Raw genomic sequence first — 8,079 nt, forward strand, 5'->3', positions numbered from 1 at the left:
TGCAGTTACCAGAGGGAAGCATTGAAGATTTTGGAACCAAAGTAGAGAAGATTCACAATGCTATCAAGAGCATTGAAGCTCATAAGAAATAGGTAATTTGAAGGTTCTCTACTCCTAAAGAAATTTTGTCACCTAAGATCAACATTTTGTAGAGGCAATTGGAGGACTATCTTGTAGCTAAGGCCTCCTATGAAAAATTTGCCTATACTGACTTGAGTGCAGTTTAAGTGGCATCCTATGCACTTTCCACACTCATCAATATATCTAACACAATCAAGGAGAACTAGAAGAAAGATACAAAATGACTGAAACATGGTTTTGCATAGTGTTTTTCCAGGATTACAAGTTGATCAATGTAAGGCCACGCAGTTTTTGACACCTTTGCCATTGATGTCAAAGGGGGAGAAGTATATGTAAGGAAAATTGTATATGTATATGTAAGGGGGTACACCTATACACCATTGTAAGGAGTGATAAGGAATGTAATGATCCATCAAAACATGAATAAAATATTTTTTTTGTTTTGAAGGCAATTTTTGTGTAGTTACTTTTGTATTCAGTTTTGTATGACATCATTTTGGGACTTAGCCAATTTTTCCAAATGTTTCCATCAATGCTAAAGGGGGAGATTATTGGAAATATGGTTAGTTAGATGTCTAAAGTGTTGTTATTTATGGCAACATATATTCAATATTTCATTTATGTATTTCGAGTTAGAAAATTGTCTAAGTGTTAGAAAATTTACAACAATACAGAGACAGATGTGATGTGTACGGATAACATACTTCAAGTTAGCTCATGCATGGTTGAGGATTGATAGATGAAAATGTGGTGATGATAAATGTTAGTGTGCAGACCTGTATAGATTGGATAATGAAAGTTACAGTTGATTTACAAGTTTTGGTAAATAATAAAACATAACAGAGGATATCAAAGAATTGGATTGTACAAAGTAAGGAATTATTTTAATGACAAAATAATTACTAAGTCATAATGGGCCAACATCCTATATGTTTACCCTAGATCAATTTTATATTAAGTCAAGCGTGTGAAGACATGAAGGTTGACTAAGCAAAGTTTTATCAATTTGTGAGATATAAGTAAAGATCTTATCTTAGGCAAATAGTGTGAAGAAGTAAACAAGTGACATGAACTATTATGAAGAAAGCTTATATGATATGTGAGCTTTATGTGATGTGAAATCTAATGTATGATTAGAGCAAGTGTGAGATACAACAATAAGATAATATTGTATGTATACCTACTCTCGTGAAGAACTTAGATGTATAATTGCATGTTCGGGAAGTGGGCTCTTCTTGCATACATTGTATTTGGTCTACCAACTCCTAATAGGGTTGAAGCAACTCCTAACAAGGTTGTGGCTTTTAATAGGGCCTAGTCATCTAATAAGGACTCGATACACTATATGTATTTCATAGACTCCTAACAGGGTCAATATCCTTAACAAGATTCTTTTGTTTAGTGGATCATCTTGTGGGTATCATCCCCACCGAATTTTTCCCTAGACCAGGGTTTCCCTAGTTAGCAAATAATGGTGTTATGAGTTCTGTTTGTGCATAGTTATATTTACTGCAACATTCTTGGTTTATTTTCATATGCAAGTTATAAAGTAATTAAAAATATTTCGTTGTGGGCAAAATTTTGTAGAATACTGATTTAGCACCCCCCCCCCCTCTCAGTATTATCTACCGACTTCCTTTGCTATCAAGATGCACCTAACTACTATTGGAGAGGAAAAGGGAGAAGGAATGCATATAAGAAAACTACCTAATATAATCTAAGGAGGTGGTGCACCAAAATAGAGTGTTTGATCTTATCTCTCCTCATAAATGCACAATTAATCAGATATAACCTCAAAGAATATTGAATTAGACTTTGCTTAATTCAACAACCACATGTAGATCAGACAACAAAATAATTCTATAGGAAGAAACTTCACTTGATATCATTCAAATGCCATAAATAGATACAATCATGCAAATTGTAGAATATAGGCAAGAACATTAATCAGCGGCAAAGAAGTCTTGTACGGTATGCTAATGGCTAAAAGAGACTCAGTAGAGAATCAAAATTTCTTAGAGGCATGAGAAATTATAGCAGTATGCATGGAAGTAATACTAGAGAATCAAAGAAAGATCAACCCTAAGAAAGATTACATAATCAGCCTTTATAGTTTAGGCATAACTGAGATATTTTCAACTGAAAGTTACCCCATAACCACTAACATTAAGTCTTTAGAGAAAAATCAAGACTATCCAAACAATAGATTGGATTTGGTACACTTGCAGAGGCATGAAAATCATGGAAACCCTAGCAGGAGTAAATCCAAAGTGATAGAAATGGTGCCAATCAATGCCAAAATTCCTCAAAATGGACAATTAGGCAGTGGAAAGAGTGCCTCTACATCATTTCTAGCAAAGCAATAACTCTGGAGTGGTTGAGATTGAATAAAAAGATCAAATCATGCAAGAAATCCTATCTTTCTTCATTCTTAGTTCATGAATTAGCAAAGTTAGCAAGTCAAACTAGGTATGCAATTGGAGAAAGCCACATGGACCAACCATGTTATTTCATTTCACCAACTCACAAAGTCTTCACAAGTTTGACCATTTAAACTAATTAATTGCGCCACCTTTCTTATTAAATTTTATGTTCACTGTGGCCAGAAAATATTAACTGCCATCGCTGACATTTCATTTTAATTGTTTGCAGCTAACCTTTTGTAAATTGTGGGCCGACTATACACATGACAACACCTCGCTATGTCGCTATAACTAAAGATCAATCATTTTCCTATAGTGACATAGTGAGAGATGTTGATCTACCTCAATCTAACAGTAAAACATAAAATGGCCCACCTCTTTGTAGAGTCGACACCTTAGCCAATGAAGTGACGTGATATTTCCATCATGTCTTGACATGTCCATGCTGTGGTTCTGACTAGTCTCCTTTTATGGCTCTGATAAGAATGACATCACAAAATAAACATGTCAAGCCATTGCTTTTTTGCATAAAATAAATCCCTCGCATCTTTGCATAGCGATATGATGACGACCATAGATCATCTTCAATCTAGGAGGATCTGACGTTGGATGAAACATGTGGCCCACCAAATTGACCATGTCAGAGACTCGACCAATGAAATGTCCACAATATGCCAGCTTAGTCTAACTCATCACCTTGCCACATTGTGGCCCACACAACACGACCTGGTCTACGAGTCTACATGTCAACCTCTTGCTATGTCACATAAATTAAAATACTCATAGCTTTCCATAATGACATAGTGAGGAAAGTTGATCTCCCTACATCTGATGACCTAGAAACATGCAACAAATTTACTGATCATGCCAGAATCTGACCCAATCATGACTTGTTCGTGTACCAACCTGTCTAACAAGTTTGTGCTTTTGTGGCTCGCCAAGGGAAAAATATCATCAGATCCATGTGTTACAATGTTGCTATGTTTCCTTCCATAAAACCCTTGTAACTTTATAAGGCAACAAGATAATGACTATAGATCTAGGAAGATCTGACGGCAGGAAAAGTTACAGCCTCACAGAAATATTAAAGTGCGCAGTCACTTAGGAATTAAAATATAACTTAAGGTTGTAGTATAAAGTCTTTTTGTGCCCCATTTTATTTGAATTTTAAAAATGTGAACGTTACTACATTTGAATTCAAATATGGCAATTTTGGCAGGAAGGCAAAAATGACCAACAATATTCAATGGGCACTTGAATGAGTTAGACTATGATAGTATAATGTTGGTTTGATTATTTTACATGACTTGATTAAGTGTTGAGATCATGTATAAGCAAGACAATTTGGTCGGTGAGTGGATAGTCCTAGTATTAATCAAGTTACTATAGTTATCACTGAGCACCTAATGATGAAGTGAAAGATGTGTAGTATTAACCAAGCAAGATCGCTGTTAACCAAGTGTAGTATTGACTAAGTGAAGTATAGTGTTACCTGAGTATAGAAAGGAAGAACAATTTGGAAAAGAATTAACCCGAGGCCAATATTTGGAGAAAATAAATATTGTTCAAGAAGTTTCAAAGATTAGGATGAAGTTAGTTATGCAATTGATGAAGGAGATTTGATGATTTGAATTGGAGCACAAAGTTCAAGGTAAAGGTGTAGTTCCTACCCCTTTTTTTCTTTCAGTTATATTGTTGAACACTTTTAGGTCCATTTTCATGTTATGTTATTTGATTAGTGGTACTTGGTTACCTGGTTAGTTGACATTATTTACATGTTTAGATCACATATTTGATAAGCTACTATGTACTTTAGGTATTTCATGTGTTATTATGATTCATATTTATTTTTGTTATGATGTTTAAATGCTTTTATATAATAATTATAGTTATGTTCATGGTGATGTTTTATATAGAATATGGATACTTGCCCCATACTTGCATGTGTATGGTTTGCATGCATGTTTTACTCTTTTTGTTGTTGTGTTTGATGTGGTTGAGGGAGGGAATCATAGTCACCTGCTAGTCAGGATCTACATAATGTATCACTCTCCACCATTGTCTGTTTAGTTTAGACATATATATGCATATGTACATGCTCAACTTTTATGTAGATTGCAAGTATCGAGCATCAAACTCTATGAATTGCTAGGATGAGTGTGCCCTATCAATGTATCTCAATGGTAAAAGAGGGGAGATAGTTTTCAAGTACAAATCCTAAAATCAAACCTATTTTGTCCTGTGCTAAAGGAAAAGTACCAATTTACTGTACCTTTTTGAATTCGTCAAGGTGACATGAATTCAAGAACTTAAGCCTTGAGTTTGATTTTTATGCTTTGCTTGTTTGTCGAGTTTCTTTTGAGTATGTAGCCTACTTTGTAGCATCAAGTGTAATCAAAGAACGTCGACAATTAATTAAATATATAATTTTATGATTTTTTAGGAAGGAAAATATTAGTATAATATATTTAATTAATTAAGAATTACTTAAATAAATGTGTTACAATTCATAAGAATTAAAAGTCTAATCTTGGGACTAATAGCAATTAAAATTGCTAAAAGTAAACTTGATGTAATTATAATTATTTAATTTGACATTATTATAAATTTAGAAGTTATCTTTAAATAAGGACATTCAAATATTATTTTGGTTAAAATGATAATATTATTCTCTAAAAGCATCTTACTAAATTAAAAAAGTGGAAATAATAAAATAAAATATTATTTAATTGAAAGGCACTAAGTGTACATAAAATATTTAACTAAAATAAAATAATAAGAAAATTAATAAAGTGAGAGGCCATTTGGAAAATAGAAACTCTAATTAGGGTTGGAGGAGCAATTTGAGAATTGACAGGGGGGATTTTTTTTGTGGGCTTTTAGAGATGAGATTTTCGTGAGCACAAGAGTTGCCGGATTTTTAGCATTTTTTTTGTAGAAATTCATTTTTAGGAAAATCTTTCAAAAAACTTATGTCTTTTTTGTGCCTGCAAGAATGAGAATTTTACGGTGGCAGATCTGTGAAAATTTACATGATATTGTTACCATTAATCTAGTTGAAGAATTGAAAAACCCTCATTTGGAAAAATTGATTGTTGTTTGTTTGGAAGCATCTATGAGGACAAGAAATTGAAACCCTCATTAGAAAACTTAAGTTTAAAAAATAATAAAATAATTAATAAGTAGGCTTTAAAAATGGAGAAAAGATTATTGCTAAAAATATGATTGGTTGCATTTTGATTCTACATCAAATCTATGATTGGAAAATCAAAATGTATAAATAATTATGCACACCACAGCAATAAATTATTACTGTGGTGGTATTTGTTCTGTGTACTAGTAAAAATAATTTCATGCATTTGGTGGGGTGGCGGGGGATTTTAAGAGGTGAGCAATCACATTCCACAACCCTCCCAAAGGCAGCGCACAATCATCCCAAGGTAGTGATTCCACAATTTGAAGTTCAGCCTCAGAGTTTAAGATCAGGCTCAAAGACCAGAATTTGAAGTTCAGCCTCAGTGTTTCAAAGCCCAGTTTTAAAATGCAAAATTGAACTTCAGTAGTATAATTTGATGGATCATATTGCTAGCAAGGATATATCATTAAAAGGGATATTTCATGTATATGCCAAAGAATGGGACACTTTGGGCCTCAAAATTTTTGGGCTCACTTCATTAATGGAGGCACAAGGATGGATTATAATTGGATGGGAAATCCAAAATCTGTTACAAATGCATTGGACCAGGAGGCACATGTACGTGACTCATGCCAAATCAAGGGAGACGTACATGGAAAGTTTTCAAAGTTCTCATTCCAGCATACATCGATTGAACCAATCCATGTCCATTCCATATCAATTGGGCCAAAGAAAAAGAAGGAAACTTCACATGTCACCCCATAATCCAACTGGTTAATCCGACTGTTAATTCCTTTGAATTGAATGGATGAGGAATCTAGAGCATGTCATTGCCACCGTTTCATAGCCGAGGCACACAAAGAGAAAAACTCAATTGAAAAGAAATAAGCCTCACGTTAGGAAAGAATAAGAAATGTTTGACAAATTGTCAAGATGACAACACATGAAGCATGAGAAACTTTATCCAAACTAATATATGATGAGGGTGATTGCTGCTTAAATAGATGATCTCGTAGAATGGCGGTAGATCATGAAATGTAAGAGCTCGATTAATGATGTTAGTAGCATTTGATAGGCCGCGACATACTTTCCATCCTAGTATTGAACATTGAGTTCCCAAATATAGAGATATACGATGAAAACATGCACTGGGATGCACCGACAATCCAATGACAACAATGGTACTCATTTAATAAGATTGAGCTAGCAGGGATGAAGATAAAGCTCTTGACTTGGTATCTATTTGATCAAATGCCACGTAGTCACCACTATCAACTGCATGGAATGACTTCATATAATTCACCCTCAATAATCTTTGAGAGATCCAATTTCAAAGTAGGTGCCGAACTAAGTGTGGGGCCCGAGTCACAATTTTTTTTTATCTCTTTAAGTTTTAGATCAAGTTTGATGTTAATCACAAAAGAAACCAAGTTGAGAAAAGCCTACAAAGCCATCAAGGCCACAAAATGGTATGCAGAATATGGAGTTGTCTGAGAGTCCAATACAGTGATTGATGTGGTAAGGTGCCATCTCAAAATCCTTAATCATGAGCTGGCAACATATAGACATACAAGTGACAACATTTCTATAAGACATACCTTTCCGGGCAAACAAATTGTATGGTTCAAATAAAGTGTCACCACTTGATTGAATACAAAAGTATGTATCATGTGAATGCTATATTTTTAACATTATAAACTATGTTTATAATGTTATTAGAAAGGTAATTGGTTATCGGGTCTCGCAAATCTTATTGAGCATAAAATGAGATTAAGTATATTCCAAGATTCAGTTACATAAGGGCTCGTTTGGTCGCGGGCATAGCAATGGAGAATAGGCATGTAGTATTGGGAATAGGAATAGCTATTCCAATAACAGGTATTTTTTGGAATGGGTATAAGCTCATTTTAGAGGCAAAATGGGAATACATATTCCTATTCCCTATTCCACGTGACGAACCAAACAAAAAATGGAAAACGTATTCCAACTTTTCCATTCCTATTCTAGCAACCGAACGGACCCTAACAGAACAGAGGGACCGTAAATCTATTTATTCCAAAGTTTTACAGGGGAGAGGGGTTCTTCTTTTTCACGAGTCGTGTGGATGCTAGGGAGGAAGAAATATTTTGTTTGTAATAGGGAAATAGGGGGAAGATTATTTGTTTTCTACAAGAGTTGATTGTAATTAGAGGGACAGAGCAATCGTGTCATTTCTTTTATTATGATGTTAGAAAGAAGAGAAGGTTACATTATTAGGTCTTGTGGTATGAATATATCTTTCTTTGATTGATATTGATTGTGTGGTCATGTCTTTTGTGTTTTGGATGTAGTCTTGTGGTTAGTTATAACTTGTAGAATAAATAACATTTTCCTTCATTTTCTCTGTAATGTAAAGAAGGATTGAATAAATGGTCGTGCGACTATTTGTTGATCTTTCTC

At 34.1% G+C, this 8,079-nt stretch overlaps 1 non-coding gene across 1 annotated transcript; it reads right to left on the minus strand.

Moving 5' to 3' along the window:
- Positions 1 to 6,013: 6,013 nt before the first annotated feature.
- Positions 6,014 to 6,092, minus strand: LOC149540048 (small nucleolar RNA SNORD36). Its single transcript, XR_016356575.1, has one exon. It is a non-coding gene; the product is annotated as a small nucleolar RNA SNORD36 (small nucleolar RNA).
- Between the last annotated feature and the right edge of the window lie 1,987 nt (positions 6,093 to 8,079).

This window comes from Cupressus sempervirens, chromosome 9, assembly GCF_028749045.1.
Source record: "Cupressus sempervirens isolate cs-2001-9-10 chromosome 9, ASM2874904v1, whole genome shotgun sequence".
Classification (NCBI taxonomy): domain Eukaryota; kingdom Viridiplantae; phylum Streptophyta; class Pinopsida; order Cupressales; family Cupressaceae; genus Cupressus; species Cupressus sempervirens.